We start from the raw sequence: 23551 nt of genomic DNA on the forward strand, positions 1-23551 counted from the left end.
AGAGCGGTTTCTTAGCCGACCTTCTTGTTATTAGCTGGTCGAAGTATACTTTTTAGATAAGGGGCACTGACTTAATTCTTAGTTAATTACTCCGTAAGTCTTAGAGATAGTATATTCCCTACTAATAACTTGCTAACTAAGCAAGCAGATTAATAAAACTAACCTTGCGAATATACTACTATATAAAGCTTAGTAGATAAAAATACATTTCCTAAATTAATAAGATTTAGTATAAAGAGTAATTATATAATGCTTTAGCATATTCAAGATACCTTAGAATTTTATAACTTTACTATTATTAGTATTAACAAAATGTCATATAGGAAATGATTCACCTTCCTCTATTATTAGTAGAGGGAACTCTCCTAGTACGTTAGATATTTATTTAACATTTTACGCATATTATAGAGGGCTTATACGTACTAAAATTAGTTAAGGGTACTAAAGAACAATGCTAAGAAGTAACGGAAGAAGTATATAATGCAGTATTATATATCTGCAGAGGTATAAAACCTAAAGGAGCTTAACCATACTCTATATTGCTATAGTGCTTATCCCTTACGTGGCCGCACCTATATGGCGATGTTTTAGTTTTTTTAGAGAACCCTAGATATAAGCAAATCTAGTACTAGGAAATGCTTTTAAGGAGAAAATTTAGTTCTGGGTAATGCTGTTATTTAAATAAGGCTGCTGAGGAGTTTAAGGAAAATAGGATAGTAAATAAACCTAAGGACGGGGAGTAGAACTAAACTCCTAGCATTAATTTATCCTCTTTATTTCCTATTATTCTCCTATCCGTCTTTTTTACCAGTTTTCTAGCCTCCTTTAATTTTTCTAGGAGAGTCGCCTAGTTACGCCTCCACTTATAAATATATTATAAACCTACCAGTAAACATTTTAGGTAAGGTTTATTGCTATTACCATTACACTTAAGTTTCTTTAAGGAGCATTAAAAGCACGATTTTATTCTCCTTAGTACTAGAATTCGTAAGTCTTAACTATAGCCGGCAACAGTCCTTTTTTCATAACGCCTTTTATATAACTTAAGGAGGTCACCTTAGAAGAAAGCTCTAGAGTATTTGTCGTAATAGTAGGTCAGCTCTTTAGCGTCTATAAGAGTTAGGAATATATACTACGGTTAAATGGAGTAGAGACTTACGGGATTTTTAGTATTAGTTTAAGTGCCCCACTCAAACGAAACTTCTTATATAATTACTATAGTTATATATATAAATTTTCTAATTTGGTAGCTACCCCTCTATAAGTGGACTGTTAACTCTAATAACTATAGGGTAGAGCATCCTTTTACTTACCTATTTCCATTCTATTACGGCAGTTAGTAGTTAAAAGTAAATGGCTGAGTTTATATATAATATTAAAGAGGTTTAAAATGCAGAAAGATATAAAATTAAAAATATGGACTACTAAGAGGAGGTGGGATATAAAGTTTCTATATATCGACGTAGCGCTAACACTAATATTATATATAGAATGATCTGGCGTATTGACGATTAATATAATAATATAAGTATTCCTAATATAGAACCCTAGTTTCTATTTAAAGCGTAAGGTGTCCTACTATTTCGCGTTTTAGATAGTAGAAGAGTAGAATATAAAAAGTTAAAAAGACAGACTATTAGGAAGTAGACTGCTAAGCTAAACCTCTAGAAGTTTTAGAGAGTCTTATATTTAGAAAATATTACGTAGGTAAAAGGAGCGAGCGAGGAAAAAGGGCTATATCAATTACCTATAATGCTTGTAGGGAACACGCGCTATACTTGTTGCTATTATTTGGAGTATATATACTCTTAAATTGTTTCGGTTTTAAGACGGCTTATCTTCTTAAATAGGTAATAAGCTTTAGGGATGAATCTAATTAGCTCCTACTAAGCCTATTAAACGATTATATTTAAGGCTTATAGAATGTAGGGAGTCGCAGAATAAGGCTTAGGTTATCTAACCTTAAGGATCTTCCGCGATTTAGCTTAAATTATATCCAGGATGACATTAAGAGGAAAGAAAGTAATATTAGCTTTTTGATTAGCTCTCGTCTAATTTATAGCAGAACCCTAAATGGTTTGGTGGCTTATAGTGCCTACCGAATTCTAAACGCCTTCGCACCGCAACTATTAAATTATGGACGCCTTCGCATTATAACCACTAAATTATAGATACTTTTGTACTGGGACTACCAAATTATGGACGCTCTATACTGTAAGCACTAGTATAAGGAGCCCCATATTAAGATCTAATCCAATTATAGCATGCGTATTAGATTTAACAGTATTAGTAATAGATCCCAGTAGCTTAAGATAGTAGAGGGGATATACTTAATACTTATCTAGTATTTATCTAGAGGGCCCTATATAGTGTTATGTAATATAAGCTCCTATATAAATACTTTATTAGTTTCTAGCACTCTTTAGTAGCAACGGGGATTTTAGGTACCCTGCTTTTCTAATACTTAAAGCGACATACGTTTTTTTAATTAGTAATCCTTTTTATTTAAAAATAAAATGCTTAATTTTATTGCTATTATTTAATATCCTTTAATATCTATTCCCTTTTATTTGCTACTAGTAATATATAATTATACCCAGGTTTACTATAAGTATACTTATCTCCACTACACCATAAGAGCTTAGTGTATGAAATACCAGGAGATATAGAAAAGATATCCGGTAAACGTTATCGTAATATAAAAGTAAACACCTAAGCCATTAATATATAACTAATTTTCTATTATAGTAAATATAGGCTTAATAAAAACTGCGGTATGCCTCTATAGGTCTATATAGAGGCCTAAGAAGCTTATATAAGAATTTCTTCTAGGTGACTGTAAAGATATATTAAACCGAGAGGCTTACTTAAATATATATAAAAAGGTAAAGGAGGAAATTATTTAACGAATATAAAGGGGGCTACGCATTGCTGGCAAAGGGCGTGTACAACTCTCTTCTTTATAGATGCACTGTAAATAAGTATTTAGGGTAGAGAAACCAAACTATCTCTAATAAAGCATTTAATGTGTTTTAAACCTAGCGATAAGTCTAGTTATTGTATATGTCCGGCTTGTGGCTTAGTTATGGCCGGAATTAAGCGGTTAGCGCTGCTAAATTCCGCCTAACTTAACGCACTAAGCCTTAGCCCCTGGACGGTGAGACCTTGGATATAGGCTAGGTAAACCTCAGTATGTATACTTATAATGTTCTACCAATTGCCCGCCTATTAAACATATCCAATAGCTTTTAAATAGAGATAATAGTAAGTAGCTCTTCGTACGCTACAAACAGCATATATACTAATATTTACAAAGAAACTAATATATATAATAAATGCATCCGTTAAAACACCTCTACCTTACCCCCGACATGCTAAACGTCGATATCTATTAAAGAGAAAAGATGCCGACCTATAATACCGTTTATTTATATTGTATAAAGATCTTACTATGTGAGTTAGTGTTTTAGAGGAGATGTTTAGGCTATCGCCTATGATATAAGTGGACGAAGCCGCCTTCACCAAGGCTGTCACCGGTTGTATTCTCGCCCTTAAGCATTATATAGGAGCTAGATATTTTCGACCCTTAAAGTTAAAAGGAGGGTGGGATTGTTCTGTTAAAGATTGCAATAGAATTTACTAGCGTCTAGATTTATATTATAAGCATATTAAAACTATAGAGGGGTTTAGGCATAAGATTCTAAAGCGTTATCTCGACTAGGATACGTGCCTGCTGTACAGCCACTAATTTGACTCTTCCGCTAGTCTTCTTTAATATAAGCGGAAAGCTTATGGTATAGAAGCTTTATCGCAGACTTAAATGTTCACACCATTTATAATATATATTAAGAAGAGTATATTATAAGATTATATTATTTTAGAAATGCTTATAAGATATAAACTTGTAATTGGCGGAGGCTAGCAATTAAATAAAATAAATGGAAGACTTTACTGTTTACACGCCTTATATAGACTCGCTAAAATTTGGCTTTAATAGCAGTAGCTAAGGAGAATCTATTTCTCTAAGCGCTGAAATAGGCCCCTTGACTTTAAAAGCTGAAGACAGCACTTAGATACCTATCCCAACGTCTTTTACGGGAGGAGACTTTGAATTCACTATAGTACTAAGTACTATGCTACGTGCGATTGAACCTAAAGCATAAGGGGGTAGAAGGGTATTTAAGTTCTCTATAGCACTAAGCGCTACTAAAGAGGGTTTTAGATTTACTATAAATTTATAGACTAATTTTTCTATTAAACCTAAAGCTAGAAGGGACTTCAGGTTAGGGTTACTAAGTGCCGCTATGGTTAGGTTTAGTAGAAATAGTGCTAAAGGGGATTTCGGATATATAGCTCCGTATATAGAGTTTTCGGCAGGTAAACTAGGGGGTTATAGTAAGGGGATTTTTGAATTTAGGATAGAACCTTGCGCTGCTAACGTTCCCTTTAATAATCTTATATTTAGAGTGGGCTAGGGTTAGTAGTTATAGCTTTAGGACTTTTAGTAAAGAGATTAGATAAAATATATCTTAAATAACGCAAATAAGTTACGTCTTACTACTTATTAAGTGGGCTTATTCCTATTCCACATATAATAAACCACTATTACTTTTTCTTCTTTAACAGTAGGAGTTGGACTTAATCGTCTTAGCTACCCATTCTAAATAACACTAATTTTAATAAGAGCTAGCTCAATCGGTAGGCGCGATTACTTATATATCCCCTTTATATGCTTTAATAATAGATATATTATTAGTCTCTTCCTTTTAAAGGGCTAGGTCGTACTATACAATCTATCTCTAATTAATGTCTCCTTTAAGGTAATAGCAACTGATGGCGATAATATCGTCGTTATTAGCTAGCTGCTTCTAATTTAGTGATTATCCAATCAAGAGTGGGGTATATTAAGGGAAATTGTGTTCTTTAACGTATAAGACTTAGAAACTACTATCCCTAGCAGAACTAATAAGGGTATTTATAAACTTTAAAGGTATCAGTAAGTAGAGCTTTTTTTCCTTAAAGAAAAGAAAACTGGCATAACCTTATTATCATTAATTTGCGGCTACTTTGGAATGGTATTGGTTGCGCCTTTAAGGACCATAATGCCTTAATCTTATAGAAGCTATAAGATAAAACGGGTATAGTTCTTGTCGGATAGGTCTAGCGACTACTCCTCCTAGTGTCTATAGACTTTAAGGGTAAGAGAACTTATATCTTTAACTCAGAAAAAATCTTAACCTTTGTATGACGCGATTTAAATTTAGGGCTAGTTACCTTACTAATGCTAAAAGAACCGGAAAACTAAACACGTAAACGAGAGCAAAATTTAATTAAGAAATAACCTATACCCTAATAAAGCTTTTATTTGTCTGATAATAAGGCGCTCCCTATATACTATATATTTAGCAATATACTCTTAGTTCTTATCACTATATACTAGGTATATAACTACCTAGCACATTATATCCAACTACTAAAAAACACTCGCGGTAGAGTCATTTATTACCCTTTAGAATAGCATTTTCTAATAATTAGCTTAGTATTCTATAATTATCTAGTTATATATATATTACTGACCTTATTTTAGTTCTATAGTATATCTAGTTAATTTAGGGTGTCGGTATAACGGAGGCTTAATAACTAAAAAGCACTAAATCTATTATTGCGTCTACTCCGTATATATGCACTTAAAACGTAAGTTAGCCTAATAGTGTACCTAAAGAGGTGGACAGCTCTTATATATATAAGGCAACTATTAATAAAACTTAGCCTCTAAGCCTTACGCCCGACTTGTGAGAAGGATTGGAGGTTAAGCGGGACTCGTTATATACTGATTCGACTGCTTAGGAGCAAGGTGGCGGCTCGTTTTTATATAACCTTTCTTACTTAATAGCAGCTATCTAACCATATCTCTAACTAGTATTAATTGGTATTTCTTGGATGTTATAAAGTTTTATCCTAGGCGCCGGATTTAGTTATAACTTAGTATTACTTTGATATTTGCTTACAGATTTTAATCCTTATTTATAATTACTAGCTTATTCGATCTTTAATTAAGGGATAATAACTACGTTAAAGCTATAGATTTGGATTCAAATATGCTTAGTTAAAAGAGGCGGTGATTGCCACGTTGGCCGTAAGTGGCTGCTCTAATTTTCAGCATATTCTATAATTTAGTAATCGCGGTATAAAGGCGTCTATAATTTAGTAGTCTAGTATAGAGGCGTCCATAATTTAGTGGTCGCGGTGCGCTACGTCTAGGATTTAGTGGTTACCGCGTAAAACGCCTCCCCTAGCCCCCTAAAGTTAGCCCGTCCCGCCTGCCCCAACACATCTATAGTCTTATACTAACTTTGTTTACCTTAGGAGATAGTATATAACCCCCTAGAAAAGCATTTCTAATATTATATTAGTTCTTTTATAAGTCGCAATGGGATATCTAAGGCCACTTCCCTATAAGTTCTGGTATCGCCAGTATAGATATAAGGGCGGTAGGTTGACCAGGGCGAGGATATAGTTACCTTCTCCCTTTACCGCTCTTAGTTATTTTAGTTATAAAAATGTATAATTATTAGTTTGCCTACGCTACGTATTTCTATATATAGTTCTTTTATTGCTTTATACTATTCCGTATTATACTCTATTAGTACTACTAACTAAGCCACTTTTAGGAGCATCTTTTGCTTTAGGTACTCCTCCTTTTTGTTTTTCCTAAACTTGCTATTAGGCTTCTTATTTAGCAGTATAAGAAGCTCCGGAAAGTCTACCTACCCTAAGACTTATTATAGCTAATAACTTAGTTGCTAGAGTCTCTATTATTACTTACATTAGTTATTTAGATTTATAAGGCCACTATATTAAAGGAATCTACTAATAGGGAACTAGGTTATAAGTCTATAGAACTCCTATAAGTAATACCGCTAAAGCCCCCGCCTAGTACGCCAGGTACTTATTGTTACTATTTTATTCCCTTCCCTACTCCAGCCTTCTGGTATAGTGCTATTATTCTTAATATTGAGCTGACTTTTAGTACGCGTCTTAACAGCTTTAAGAAGCGTCTCGGTATAGGTTCTATTTACTGTAGCCCAACTCGTTATAAAGTAGGAGTGGCGTACGCGTCTAGACTGTAATGTATCTTCTTAGGTTATAGTAAAACAAATCTAGTCGGATAAAGCATCGCGGATAATTATACTTAGTGCAACTATTAGCTTTTTTCCAGCTATAGTAAGTTTAATTCTCCTTATCTTGTCTTAGATAGATTATTACCTCTTAATAAGTAAATCATCTAACCTCTAAAGAAATCCTCTAATACAAGGTAGTGGGTATATGTTGTAATGTTTACGGTAATATCTTTATTGGAATGTATAGGTTTTTAGAATTACAAATTGTAGGAAAGTAATAGGATTGGAGATGGAAACTCTAATATCTAAAGCCGTTTAAGTATCCGCTTCTTTGCGCTAGTACTTAGGCTAGGGTAGTATCTATCGTAGCGTTTGTAGCATTTATAGCGATTTATTAAGAGCATTTTATATCAAAACCGCACTTATCCCTTAACCCATTAATTCGCGTCTAATGGTTATTAATAAGAACTAGCCAATTAATTGAGCTAAATTTAACGCTCGTGCTAAGGAATATAAAGCTTTTGATTTTATAGTAATTTAATATATACGCTTAATTTTAGGAGTTAAGTCGCTTAATATAAGGTAGCTAGCACTTATCTTTTTTAAAGAACCGTATTTTGCAATATAGTAGGTAATTAATTAATAGAATCTATATAGGCATACGTTGTTTTAAAGTTCGTATACGGACCACTTACTTATTGGGCGCTGACGGGTTAAAGGATAAATTATAGTTATAAAGTTCGGGTGATAAGACCTTAAAATCTAATATGAATTACGTTCTATAAAATTATAAACCCTATAATATTTGCCACTATAATCTAAAAACCAAGACTATAGAAGTACGGTAGATAAAAGCTAAGAGTTATTCTATTTAACTTCACCCTTATATCCTTTTAACTCTAAATACCACTAATTGCTAAGAGTATATCCTTTATTAAAATGATTAAGGATATACTTAGCACGCTTATGCTAAGCCTTATTACGCACTATTTTTAATTTCTGCAGTTACGCGCAAAAGCTACACTAATATTAGAATTGGCCATTCCGGCCTATATAAGATAACTTAATATCTTTAGAAGGAACGGTACCCTTGTATATTTAAAGATGCTACTTAAAGTATTACATGTTATAGCTTAGGTCCAGATATTGTTGGCTAGTCGCCGTTTTCTACGGGCATACCTATATATCTATCTAGAAGTGTAGAGAATTGTTATAACAGAACTAATCGTTCCTATATATGCTTTTATATAAACACCCCGGATATACGCACGCGTATTCTTAGGTCTGTTTTATAAAATAGTTAGTATATTATCTTTACTTAGGAGTGGAGCATAAACGAACGATTGGTTAATTAGAAGGTTCCTCTATAATCTTTACGCCTAAATTTCAAACTATAGTTGTGGACACTGCGTCTAGCTTCTCTATTAAGATAAGGTAAACTAGGCAAATAGCAATATTAATTTATTTAGATTTAGGATAGGATACGACTACAAGTAATGTAGTAGGAGGCTACTTTATCTAAAGCTCTAAATTAGGTAAGAAGCCGGTATAGATATATCTATAACGGGCTTCCAACAATCCTAGGCGTGCGTGTTGTTCTTACTAAGGATAACCGCTTATATGTCCTAGCGTGGTTTAGAAAGATCGGTAATTAATATATCGAAGACTACGGCCTATATGCGTACTAAAGGGGATGCCTTATATAATGAGAGGCGTTATTAGTGCGGCGTAGGGGCTTCTTATTAGAGAAAATAAGATTTTTAGGAGACTAATAGGCTTAAGAAGTGGCTTAGGGAACAAAAATACTTAATAGTTAAGATCGCCAAGTAGATTTGCCAGTTTCTATAGTATCGGTCTTAATACTAGGCATAGACTAATACCGACATAAACGTTTTCTATCTGGCTCCTTACCTCCCCGTTAACCCTTTAGAAGCCTAATATCTTTAACAAAGTCTAGTATAAATAAGCCTCCTTAAGTAAGAAGACTTGGAAGTAGGGGCGCTACTAGCGTTAATATATAAACCACTTAGAAAACTAAAACAACTTTTCCTAGCGATATCCCTCTATTAGTCCCACTCTTATACCTTATAGGGCCTATAACACATGGGTTACTTATCCCGTATCTCTTATAGGGTTATATGGCTTAGTTAATGCCTAGGGTCGATTGGTTAATTGACTTAATTCGCTTACTTCCTCCTTAGGCGCTATATTTAATAAAGCTAAATATAAATTAGTATAAGTATCCTAGCCGTAATATAGTGGAACTAATAATAGGCTTTTCTAACGGCTTATGCCATGCGCTAATTAAGGACTTTAGTAGCTACCTTAGGTATATTCTCGGCCGCTAGTAGGTTATTTAAACGCTCTAGAAGCTCCTTCTGTTTATCTATAAAAATCTTAAACTAAGTAGAGCGTATTAGATGTAATAAGCGAAGTCATTTAGCTTCCTCCTATATGAGTGTCTGCCAATCTTTATTATTAAAAGTTAAGGCTGTGCTTATATCCCTACTTACTAGAAACCGCTTCTATTAAGTTTTAGAATATCCGGTAACAGCCTATATATTACTAGCTTTAGACCTAGCGGTGAGACTTATTATACGTAGTGGCATTAAAATAAGAAGTTTAGTATCGCTAGGCGAGTGCCACCTACTAAGGCGGGGCTATCGACCCCGTTAACTCCGTCAACCCTATTAACTATATTAACTATATTAACCTAATTAACCGCTAGTAATATAAAACCGGCTAACGCCACTAATCTCCGCTTCCGCCTTCTGCATAATAATACTATTTAGTGCCTCTCTAAGTACCCTAACCCTATATTTGCCTCTAGTTAGCTTATTGGTTCTCTTTACGTTCTAAAGGGCTTATTCTAGCTTTACATCTTACTCTTTGTCATAAGCCTATAATAATTACCCTGCTTTATTATAAGACTTACTATATTCCGTTAAATTTAGTTAGCTACATTAACTCGTTAATATTATAGACCTTTAATAGTAGTTATTTCTATCTAGCTTAGAGTTAAGATTTCGGTATATAATTAAGATTAGTCCTTTAGTCTCTGCATAAATCTGCTTATACTATAGTGTAAATTTACGTATATACGCCTTGAATTCTTAAAATTGCAGCGCTTGTATATTAAGGGGGAGCCGTACTAGTAGCGTTATTACATTTATCAGCCGCCTAGTGCTCTATTAAATAGGTGCGTTTTGCTAAATGTCCTCCTAATTGCTGCTAACGCTCCTACTATACCTATTACAGTTTTGATACAATATGCACTTTAATTAATCGCTCTAGCAATGCAATCTATTACTATCATTTTTAACGTTAATAAAACCTATCGATTTAGATAACGGAGCTTACTTTGCGGATGTTCCTAATAAGTTAAGAAAAGTAACTAGTCTAGTATCTAGCGAGGGTCTTACTAGCAATAGTTAATCTAGAGCTACCAGCACCAATTACCCGCTTAATATTAATTAACTTAGCTCTCTAAAAACCACCTAGACTATTAGTTTACACTATTAGTCTTTCCCTAGTAAGACTCTACTAATACTTTATAAAGTATAACTTAACTAGCCCTTATATAAATAACGAGCCCTTAGTATCCGTATATAAGTCTTAGTTAATTAATAAACAATCTAAGTTAATAAACACGACTTTTAAGGATAGTAATGGTTGGGACAGTATTTTGTCTAAACTTAATAGACTAATGTTAGGTTATAAGCAGAAATATTACAGCCTTTTTCTTAATACTAGAGTAAGTGGTAAATGGACAAAGGAAGATAAAGCTATTATATACTATTTAAGGCAGGAGCGGTTTCTGTTTATAAATATTGCCAAATAGGTGCCGCATTTACTAGCTTAAATTTCAGAGATGTACCTAACTATATATATCTTATACCTTATCCTACTAGGGCTATATATTACTTACATTTGCTAAGTTAAATAATATATAGGATCGCTTACAACACTATAACCTAGATATAGAGTTTTAGCGTATATCGCCGGTTAGTTTCTTTTCTTAGATGCAACTTCTAATAGCTTTACTAATATTTTTTAAAGATTGTTATTGTAAATAAAGCCTTATAGGAGCCAAAGCCTAAAACTAGCGCATAGACACCTAATGAAGATAATACCCTTATAGAGCTAGGTCACTAGGTGTTACTTATAGTTTTATTATAGGATAATGTTGTAAAAGCCCTGCCAGGGAGAATACGGGGTGCATGTTAGCGCCATTATGACGTTATTTTTCGCGCCAATAAGCTGGTATAGATAGTTAAGGAAGAGAATCTCCTTATAGAATTACGTAATAAGAAATTTCTATTATAGAGAGAGATTAGGAAACATTTTCCAAATAGGCACCATTAATTAATTAAGGAATTCTATAAAAAGAGCGAGCTAGGTAGTTAGGCGTAGCGCCCTCCAAACGTATAGCTAGGGTCTTAACGGATTTAACGGCTATAGCTTTAGTCCTATAAGCTAGGAGGTTATAGGAGCTAGGGGATCCTATAAAGTAGGTGATTATATAAGTATAGTAGTCTAATCTAGCGCCCTCTAATTAATGCCTGGCGTGTAAATAGGGTATTAATAGGTTTAATAACTTCGCGGCTTTAATCCTACGAGCTAGGCGATCGTGCGAGCTAGATGCTTATAGGAGCTAGCTAATCCTACGAGCTAGGTGATCGTGCAAGCATGGTACTTATGGGAGCTGGGCAATCCTATAAGCTAGGTAATCGTATAAGCTAGGCGATCGTGCGAACTAGGTAATCGTGCGAGCTAGATGCTCGTGGAAGCTAGGCGATCCTACAAGCTAGGTGATCGTGCGAGCTAGGCGATCATGCGAACTAGGTAATTATGTGAGCTAGATACTCATAGGAGCTAGGCGATCCCACAAGCTAGGTGATTGTACGAGCTAGGTAACTATGCAAGTATAGTGCTTATAGGAGCTAGGTAATCCTACGAGCTAGGTAATTATATAAGCTAGGTAATTATGCGAGCTGGGTAATTATACAAGCTGGGTAATTGTATAAGCTAGGTAATTATATAAACTAGGTAATTATACGAGCTAAGCGATTATACAAGTAGAGTAATCGTGTAAGCAGAGTAATTATATAAGCAGGGTAATCTAACCTAGCGCCCTCTATTAACGCCTAGCATATAAATAGAAAGCAAATATTAGGAAAATACTAGAACTATAAAAAAAAGAAATATATAAGTCCCAGATCTAGAAATATTAAAGAGGTTCCTATATAAAGACCCCTTATATACACTTAGAGAAGTTCCCATATAAACAGCCCTATAAGCGTAGCTATAAGTCTAAGCCCTCTCGCGTAACCTAACTACCCCTCCCTACTATACCGGAATAGATAAACAACCGCTATATACTATAAGTAGAGAAATAATTTAAATAAAAAGAAAACACTATAAAAAAATATATTTATATCCTTAAGATATAAATCTATAAGTACCGTAGTCTTAAATACGACTAATAGTTACTAAGGTAGCATACGTCCCAGGTCTATAAGAAATTCAAAAAATCCTAGGTCGTTAATATAGATTTTCCTTCTATTATTACTTTTAAGATAGTAAATAAATTTATCTAAGTAAAAGCATAGATTATCGCGAATGCTTTATAGCTCGCTATAAGTTAAGCGGGTAGAGACTCTGGTAGGAATAGTAAAATATTGTTTTATTTCGCGATAGGCTAAATAAAAAGTGGCTAAAGTTTTAACCCTTTTACCAGCTTTTATTAGAAATCTTCTTTATATTTATATCCTATACTTACAGATTTAAGACTATAAAGCTAAGGCCACCGTATCTAACCGTCGCCCATATAGCCTCGTCGCTCAACATCTCTTTATTATTATTTGCCCCTATTTCTTAATCTTTAGTGCTAAAACCATTTTCTTTATTATATAATGTCTTTGCGTCCCATTCTTAATCCTTATTACTAAAGTTACTTTCCTAACCAGCTAACGCCTCTACGTTGCCGTTATCTCTAAAGTCGGTTTCTCTATCTATAAACGCCTACTTACTAGCTGATAATTTAGGGACGCTGCGCTTATAGGTACTTGGGGTTACGGATACCACTTAAGGAGAAATCGTGGTTAATATTATTGGGATATAGAATAAGCCTATAGACCTCTAAGTACCGGCTACTTAGCGCTTTAAGTAAAAGATCTCCCCTAACGTAAGGTAGATTAATAGAAGTTAATTGCCGCCTGTATAAGGCGGAGCGCTTATAAAAGGCTTAGCCAAAATAGCAATTAAACCACCCTAAAGGCACTAATAGCTCCTTTGCTATAGATAGGGGGTCAATATATAAGATTGACTGGCTAGGATAAGTCTACTGCTTAGGTAATGTCTTGCCCTAAGAAGGACGGGCGTCGGAAGTAGATTATATAATACTATTCCTACTAAGAGAGGCGTTATTAAGGGTTATTGTTAACTTCCAATTTTAGTTTATAACTTTATATGAACGCTTCTAAACCCTACTAAGGCATACGGCGTCCGTTAGGGATCGTCAGCTATTTAAGTTTAGTAGTAGCTTAGCTAATAGCTACCCTTAATAATGCCTTACTTGTAGATCACTTTAGGCACCTATAGTCTCGGGCACAGACGATATATAAGCTAAAAGTAATCATAGCTACTAAATATTATACCACGGACACCACATAAAGTAGAAAGGGACGGCTAGTGTACTCTACCTTTCCCTTCTACCTTCTGTCCTAACTCCGCCTTAGGAGAGAAATAGAATATAAACGTCATACTCCTGGTTCTTATATGCTATTAATTTGACTTACCTTTAAATCTAACCTCTTGACTATATATCCCTTACTATCCTTATAAGAATACTAGACATTATATATATTACCTTAACTAAGCTTAGATATATTGCTAATATAACCTATAAGTCCTTAATCAGTACTTATAAAAACATTATAATATACTATCGCCCCAAAGATAATATACCTAATTATCAACTTACTAGAAACCTTAAATTATCCCAGAATCGCATTAATAATAAAGACACGGCATCCGGTAGCGGGGAGGAGAAATAATCGCAGCTTTCCGACCCTATGTAGAAACAGATGCCTTATACGCCTACTTAAACACTTAAGAAGGTTAACTCTTATAAAATCGACGATAATATAAAGGGTAACATATAAGAGGATACGGAAATGTACGCCAATTACCTTAAGAGCCTAGAAGGCCGCAGCGAAACTAAAATAGTCTTACTTAAGCCAATGGAGAGCTATAGCGAGGCTAAGACAGACTTACCTCAACTAAAAGAGGTTTATATTAAAGGTTTGCCGGTACCTCTAGGTATGTTTATAAAACACCTATATATTATTTAGCAATACTAATAATTAAGTAGAGAATAGTTTAGCTAATCCTACAAACTTCCTTAGAGATATACCTCCCCTAACTAAAGTATTAACAATTTCCAATGCTATAATTTCGGGCGGACAACTAAAATATCTCTTATCGTGGTTGCTAACTTGCTATATAATAAAGGACTTAAAGCGTTTCCAAAACCCTAGATATAGATCAGTTATATCTATATATAGTCCTATCGCAATAGTATCCTAGTATCCTATTTAGGTTTTACCCGCGGGTATACCATATAAGAGACTTATATTATACTATACTAAGAACCTACGTCACCTTTATTATCATACTAGGATATATAAACCGCTTAAAGATATTATAATAGAGATAGCTTAGAGGGGTAAACTATATAAGCAAAGAGACCAACTAGGAGAGGCGCTAGATAATCATTTAAAAGATCTATTAATAAGAGGGACACGCAAAAGAAAGGTAAATTGCACCGTAGATAGAGCCTCTAAGAAGCTAAAGAAATAAGAAATTTCTTATAAGAAAAGATTTTCGTAATTACGTTTATATTTTCTAGCGCTAAGAATTAAGGCGCCAATTAGGATTTCCTTAGCTCGGTATTGTTTTTCTATCTAGTTGCTTCCATATCAAGAGTATCTCATTGTCGTTTACCTATACGTTAAATTGAAGTTAAGAACTCGCTTATAGTAAGCTTATAAGTCCTCCACCTTTATATACTTAGCAGCGATAAGTCAGCCTCCACAAAGAATTAAAGTCAAGGTATTATAGTCTCTGGCGTTTTTATAGGTAACTAGGGTACGGGTTAACTCTAAATTTCATATTAATAAGGTAGGAATGTTAAGGATAAATATAGGATATCTCTCTTAATATTAAAAATGGGATCTTGTTCTAAGAACTAAATCCAATTCTAAAGATTATATCCTATCCCAATTCTAAGCCAAACGTACTAAACGTAGCTAAAAAGGTATAGCGTTAAGCTAAGCGGTTTAATGGTCTTAGAAAAAAGGAGCTATTTTCAGTTATAGCTTAAGTTACAATTCTAGGAACGAAATCTAATTCTAAAACCAAGATCCTAATTTGGGTTTATAAAGTAGACCAATTAACTGCTATAAAAAGGGCGCGATCCCGAAAAAGGATCCGGTTCTAAGAACTAGATCCCAATTACGGGAAATAGGTCGATTAAGCGCTATAAAATAGGGTTAGCTATATCTATATTTAGCATATTAGGTTTAGCTTATTTTAGAACCAGCTACGTAATCGATTATAGGTGCTTATATAACCAACCTAATAATCAACCTATTGTCGCCAGCTGTACCTTACCTAGCGCCTTTTAGCATCGCTATATTAAAGCCTCACTCTATTTAAGCCTTACGCGTTACGGAATAAACTAAAAGCTAATAACTATAATTACTAATAAATGCTACCTACAACTTTCCACTTTAGGTCATTATAGCTTAGTATTTAACTAAGCCCTATAAAGCCTTAGTCTAAGCCACGTTAGGTTAGCTTAACTTTTCCACACCTAATCTTTAATCCTCGCGTTCGCTTATACCCTACTTTCTTCCTTATACTTTTCTCCCTAGTTATTTCCTTATTGCAAGACGCGCTCAACGTGTACTTAACCTCCCTACACTTATCTGCCATTATACCATCCATTATATACTAGCCTCTTTAATCTCCCCTCCTTATCTACCTACCCGCCTACCACGTCAGCCCTCCCAACATAGCTCTTAGTACGTTTACTTATAATAGCAAATTTCTCCTAATTAGAGATAATTAAAACGAAACCTATCGGAGAAGGACTGAATAACTTTCACAATTTATTTAACTTAGTTTATTAGAATCTAGACATCTCTAGCTCTTTAGACTTATTATACTAGATAGGTAATAAAGGTAATTGCTAATATACCTATTATAAGTTTCCATCTAACGCTTATAGAACTAAAGAATATTTTGCTCGATCTAATACTAGCTCTATAGGGCCTTCCCACTTCTTATTTATTACTATCTAACGGCAGTAACAAAAGGCTTCTTATTAATCTATTGAGACTTAATTCAGCGGTCGGTTCCAACGACTTTAATATTAAGCAGTTCCTACCTCTTCTAAATGCGATCCTTCGGATTAAACCTAACAAGGTTATTTAGAAAAAGGCATACGCCACCATAACAGAGTCTACGCCTCCTCCCTAACCGCTACTATTCTACGTTTAAACCCCATATCTACGCAATATAAGCAGCTTTACTAACTCGTCCGAATATAGGAAATACGTAGATTATATTCTAAAGGAAGAGCTAGGCCCTCTTTACGTAGGGATTCCTGGCTTATATAAAGTATTCTTTAGGGGGGTAGAAGGTCTTAAAGAGGCAAGCGCTGCCGTTTTTAAGAAATATAAGGAAGGGGACAATCTACTATACGCTAAGGGTGGCTGGCGTAACTAGCCTAGAAGCGCAGAGTAAGATAATGTCCTAGAGTGGTTTAATAACCTAATTAAATTATTTTTAGGCTTTGTAGAGGAGTATGGGTCCGCCCTAAAGATATAACAAACGCTTATTATATATACTAAGCAGCCCTTATAAGGGTCTATAGCAAAGCGAAAGCTAAATATCGGTTTTGTGGATGATCTAATAACTAGCAAAAGTTCTTAATGCTATTAGTTATATATACTTATGCCAGGAGAGCTAAAGAGTAATCTAAACACCAATATAGCCTCGCAGGCATGGTTTAATTTGGGAAAATATATAAGAGAAGTTTTTGCTGCTTAGGACACTCGTCGCTTTATCCTAGGCTTTACCCTCTATAGATCTATTATACGGCTATAGGAGTATAACCAAGTAGGAGGCATTATATTATTACTATTCGATATTAATAAAGACGGACTATAATTTACCTCGGCAATGTTAGGGTTTCTCTAAATAAATGAGAAGCAGCTTAGGTTTAACCCTACTATTTTAACATCGGACGGTAAGCAATATATTAAGGTTATACGCAATAATTAGACCGAGCGTCTTATCCTTAACAAACCTATAAAGCGGGCACGCTATATCGCCAGTTAAGCGACTACTTGCTAAAAAGTACACCATAAGGGGGATATCTCTAAGATACCCCTCATTATTAAAGACTCGTAGCAGTACCCGTAGCGCGAGGAAGAAGGTAAACTGCTGCGTAAGGTAACAGAGAAAGAAGTGGTTAATATAGCTAGGTACTATCACCACAAGACAGTTTATATAGGCGGTAAAGAAGATAATATTTGCAATAACGTCCACAAGGGGCTAAATATTACAAGAGCAACAAACTATAAGCTAGAAGACTTAATAATACCTTTAAAACCGGCTAGAGTAAAAATCAGTATAAGGCAAGGCCGAAGTTCTAGTAGAAAAAGGTTGTCTAGCTACACTAACGCCCTATTACCGCTTAGCAAGCGCACGTATTCAAGCTCTCCGCCTAAAGGCGGAAGGCGCCTTATAACCCTAAATTAAGTGCATTAACGCGTTATTACTAGGGACTATAAAAAGCCTCTTTACGAGGCAAGCTCTTAGGCTGCAATACTTACTGCACTAAAGGGTGGCATTAAAGGATATAAGTCTTTATATACGCGGGCTAGCATTATCTAATATAATATTTTAATAGGCAACCTTATAATAAACAAGGAAAACAATAATCCTTTTTAGCCAGCATTCTTAATCGACTTCGATCTTGCGATTAAGGAGCAGCAAGAAGGGCCTTTAGAAGCGCGGGGCAAGACCAGCATAAGAGCGTTTATGGCGATTAGAGTGCTCCTAGGCGAGATATACTTAGCTTAGCATAATTTTAAGTCGTTCTTTTAGGTGCTATTCTAGATATACATTCACTATAATAGACCTAATAGGAAAGGTAATATTATTAATAGGTTTAATAAGTGGAATTCTATAGATATAGAAGAGCTAGCTAAGATAAAGAAAGGAGAAGTGGATAACAAAGGGGATTTTCTTAAGGGTATAGGTGATAACTTTTTACCGTACTATTAGCTACTAATCCCTTAGGTTAATAGATTGCGGAAGGTAGTATTTCTAGGTAGTAGGAGGCGAAAGGGAAATAATGAAAAACTTCCTTCTTAAATAAAGGAGGTGCTTTAGGAAGCAAGGAAGGATCTAAAGGTGCTAGCAAAGTAGATAGAATAATATTTTATTGCTCTTCCACTATATAAGTGAAGTTTTGCGGAGATTTAGGCGGCTAAGGCCAGGTAGCAGCCTTAGTTAAAACACATATGAAACAGTATAGGGCGAGTTACCTAGGCTAAATAAACCTGGGAAAGAATAACATTTTATTTTCCTGTATTCTTCTACTATATAGGTTTAAGTTTTGCAGGGATTTAGGCGGCTAAGGCTAGGTAGCAGCCTTAGTTAAAACGTATATAAAATAGCATAGGGTAAGTCGCCTAGGCTAAATAAACCTAAGAAAGCAGATAACCCAATCTTCCGCTAGGCCCCTATACCCTACTATCCTATATAGGCTTTAAATTTCCATAAGATACTAACCTACTCTCTAGCCTATTAGAAGCCGCCTTATACCGTCTAAATAGAGGCTATAGGAGAATTAATCCCCTACTTTAGCTAATCCCCTACTTAAATAAGTCCCCTACTTGAACAAATCCCCTGCGGGAGCTAATGCCCATATATTTCGCCGCCCTATAGAAACCAATCCCCTACTTTTAATAATCCCCTATAGGATCTAATCCCCTACTCTAATAAATCCCCTACGGGATCCACTCCCCTATAGGATCCACTCCCCTACGGGATCCACTCCCCTATGGCAATAAATCCCCTACAGGATCCACTCCCCTACGGGATCCACTCCCCTACGGCAATAAATCCCCTATAGTAATAAATCCCCTGCGCTAACGAATCCCCTATAGGTGCTAATGCCTACGTGTTTTACCGCCCTATAGGAACCAATCCCCTACGGCTTATATTCCTATATGGCTTTTACTCCCCTACGGGGGCTAATAGCTATATTTTCCTCTCCTGTACGGGAACTAATGCCCTATAGCTTCTATTCTCTATTCCTAGATCCAGATACTATTAGCTATATCTTTTACTCCCCTATGGAATAAATCCCCTATAAATTCCGTTCCTATATATAGTAACTATATCTTCTACTGCCCTGTAAGAACTATACCCTATAGCTCCTACTCCCATACGGCTTTTACTCCCCTATAAGAACTAATGGCGATTTTTTCCACTCCCCTACGGAAACTAATCTCCTATAGCTTGCGGTTCTCTATGGGGGTTAATACCCGCTTTCTCCGTTACCTTATAGCTTTTAATTCCTTACAGGAACCAATACTTATATCTTTTACTCCCCTATAGGAACTAATGCCCTATAGCTTCTATTCTCCTATTCCCAAATCTATAAATAATTCGCTTACGCTACTACCTACTATATAGGTCTTGTTGCTATAAGAGTAAGAAAGTAATTTTAAGAAAGTAATAAGTAATAATACTACTAGCTATAAGATCTATAAGACGTATTTAATACTTTATATATATAAGCGAATCTATATATATAAGTTTAAATTCTTAACTAGTCCAGCGCCTTTAAAGTTACTTTTAAAATCTTAGTTTAATATAAGAGCCTTGCCTAAATGCTTATATATAAGTTTCTCCCCCTTACTTTTAGCTAAGCCATAACTAATCCGTATAGTGTTCTTAATCTAATATAGTATGTTAGCACTAGCCTCAAAACTCTCTCTTAAATATTGCCTTGCCTGTCTTCCGTTTAATTAATGGTTTAAAAGCCGCTCTATATCCTTTTTAGAGATATTAGCAGTAGTATTGGCTTACTTTAGGAAGGTTTTCCATACCTACTCTCTTGCTAGTTTCTTTAGCTCGTTATATCTAAGTGTAAGATGTATTCTACTCTATATAGCTGCATTAAATACGGTAATTCTGTTTGTTATGAGAAACATAATACCTTAGAAATACTCTATCTATCGCAGGAAGACGGATACTAAGCTGTTACGTTAGACATTATTTAAAGTTCTTTTTATAAAAAAGACATTGGCCTTATCTAGAAGAAGGACAGCGCTCTAGCAGTAAATGTTCTTAACTATTAGAGCCAGGTTTTGTTCTAAATGGGCTAGATCCGTATTAAGGTCTCCTATATAAGCCTTATTATAGTCAGACTGGTATATAAATATACTTATAAAGGGGAACAAACCACATAAAGGGGTCTCCTCTAATATTCGGCAAGTGCTTTAGCTATTAATGTCTTTCCTACCCTAGGTGGGCCACTAAAACGGTCAGCCTTTAAAACAGCTAATGCCTTACCAGAAAACTTACTGTAGTAAGAAAACTAGGCCTTTCCCCTTCCCTTTAATTATATTATTAAACTTTAATTTCCTAGACCTAGACTAGTAGCTCTTATAAGTCCTTAAAGTACCATTTTCTTATCCTCCTTAATTGCGAGTGACTTAAATGCTAAGGCATTCTATTTAATATCCTTAATGTTAGCGACGGCAAATTTACCTATTAGTGCTTGTATTAGTATATATAATTCGCTAGCTCTAGAAACAGTATATAGAAAGCCTAACCCTATTTTTTATCTGCTAAACTAAAGGCTAGGGCTGTTAGTAGACAGATTAGATACTTATTATCTCCTATCTCCTTAGGAACTAAACGCTAATTCTTTACGTCCCCTTGCCAATTGGTCCCTTAATTAATTACGCTTATTCCGTACGCATCTATAGCGATTAGTTGCTTGCTATAGTTAGGATTCTAATAATAAAATGCTATCGCGTCCACCATAATGCGGCCGCTTATAGAAAATCTCAACGGGCCATCTTTAGTCCAGAAAAATACGATCCCTTTATATTTACGGTAGTTAATATCTCTTAAAGACACGAACTTCTAGCTATTACTAATAAGATCCTACTTTATCTCGGCTTGTCTCTTATAACGCTCTAGCGGAAATACTTTAAGAGATATAATTTTTATAGTTAAACAGAATTCCGGAATAGAGAGGGTGGTTTTTACCTCGCCAAACGCCTTCCTATTATAGCTAAAATAGTAACAGTTAAGTTCGAAGCTCTTTTCGCCAAAAAGTGAGGTTTTAAAGTTGCCTAAATTATATATAAGGCATCTTAATTAATCCAAGCCTTCGTAAATCGTAAGAACATGCGTATTTGGTTTAAATAAGGCCCAAAGAAAATTGAAATTAATTTCGCTATAGTGTAGAAGCGGCAGGAGACTATTAGTTATAGGCGCGAAATGGTCTTTAAGGAATTTTAGTAACCCCTAAAAGTATTTAGCGCCGATTAAGTTGGGAGAAAGACTCTCCTAGTATGTTTTTAACTAGGGTAGGAAATTAAATATAAGGTTTATAGGAATCTAGAAGTTAAATTAGAATAAGCTATATCTATAAAAAGGTCCACTTACTATAGGCTTGTCTTCCCGAAGGGAGATAGCTTATACGCCGTTTAGCACCACCTATAAGGCGTCTCTTACTTCTCCTAAATTTATACTTAGGTACGTACTGCAGTCTTTCTTATCCTTTTCTGGCTTAAAGTCAGCATCTAAGTTAATATATTTAAAGGCACCTAAAAGATAAACTAAATTTCTTCCGAAGGATATAAATATACTAATTATATATATCACGCTCACTTAACGTATCCGGCGAAGTCTCTATAGTCTTATACTGGCAGTTTTATTTATCCCAGCTGTAGTAAACGCTATATTAGCGTATTTCTAAGTATATTTTAGGGATTTCGCGAATATACATCTTATTTAACACCTTAACTTTAACCTTAGAACCTCTTACTTCGGGTATCTCTTTAACCCCTAAACTCGTAGGGGGAGGTAGAGGAGGTAGAGGAGGTGGAGGAGGTTAGGCCGCTTAGACTATCTTTAATACGGCTATAAGCACTTTAACTATAAGATGCTGCGCTAACTGCCTATAATATATATGCGTTTAGCTTAGACTACTAGGGGGGGTATTATAAGGCAGTAAAGGCGCTGGCGTAACGGGCTTAGATATAACTGGTATTATTACTCTATAAAGCTTTAGTAATATAACACTGATCTAAAGAAGGAGCTAAGTGGAAAGTGGAGCTAGATAGTATTGTTTTTTAGGCTAGATCCGCCCTTTTCTTATATAATATAAGCTGTGCTATAGGTATATCTATACCCCTCTTCTAATAATAAGCTACCTTCCCCAATTAATCCTAGCAAACTTTAGTTAAGACATATTAATATCGTCTCCGTTATGGTAAATAAAGCTATAGTATATGTGCTTACCGTACCTGTAGAAATAGTCCCCTAGCTTATATACGGGATTTCAACTCCAGCACTAGAGCGAGCTTAAAAAAAGACATTGCCTAAAGTATAGAAGTGCTCTAATTAACATATAGGAGATAGGCAATGTCTTAGGTCGAATTAAAGATATAAGTGCAGAATTAGTGCTAGCAATGCTAGCCGGATTGCAGCAAGCGATCTGGCTATGCATTGTTTATCTAGGGGAAGTGGCATATAATTGGGCTAACCGTCCCGTCCCGTCCCATCCCGTCTCGTCTTGTCTCGTCTCATCTCGTCTCTTCCCTTCCCTTCCCTTCCTCCTTTCCTTCCCGTCTCTTTTTATCCCGCTCTTTCTTATCTTAGCTCTCTTTATCCTTCTCTTTATTCTTAGTTAAACTTCTAATAGTACCAAATGACTAGTTTTACGAGCTACTTAAGGAAAAAAGAAAGACGTTCGACGCTAATATATATCCATTACCCTCCTACCAGAACAACGCGTTTAAATCATGCCTTAAGGTACTATAAGAAAACGTGATATCCTTAGAGAAACGATCAAGCTCGCGACAAAGTGTAAAGCTACATACACGCACTCTATTAACGGACGTTTTCATCAGCTTAGGTCCTAAAATATTCTTCCTATACACTTTAATAGCGCCTATCTCAAAGCTAGCAACAATATCGGTAAAAAACCTCCTCCGAGAGCTTCGAGAATAGTAGGAGAGTTACCCCCACCCCCGCAGTCTTATAGTTGCTGTAAGTACACTTTATAAGGCCAATTTAATTAGCACGTTAATTCCTTCGCCTCT

Source organism: Cenococcum geophilum (assembly GCF_001692895.1).
Source record: "Cenococcum geophilum 1.58 unplaced genomic scaffold K441scaffold_7, whole genome shotgun sequence".
NCBI classification, from domain to species: Eukaryota; Fungi; Ascomycota; class Dothideomycetes; order Gloniales; family Gloniaceae; genus Cenococcum; species Cenococcum geophilum.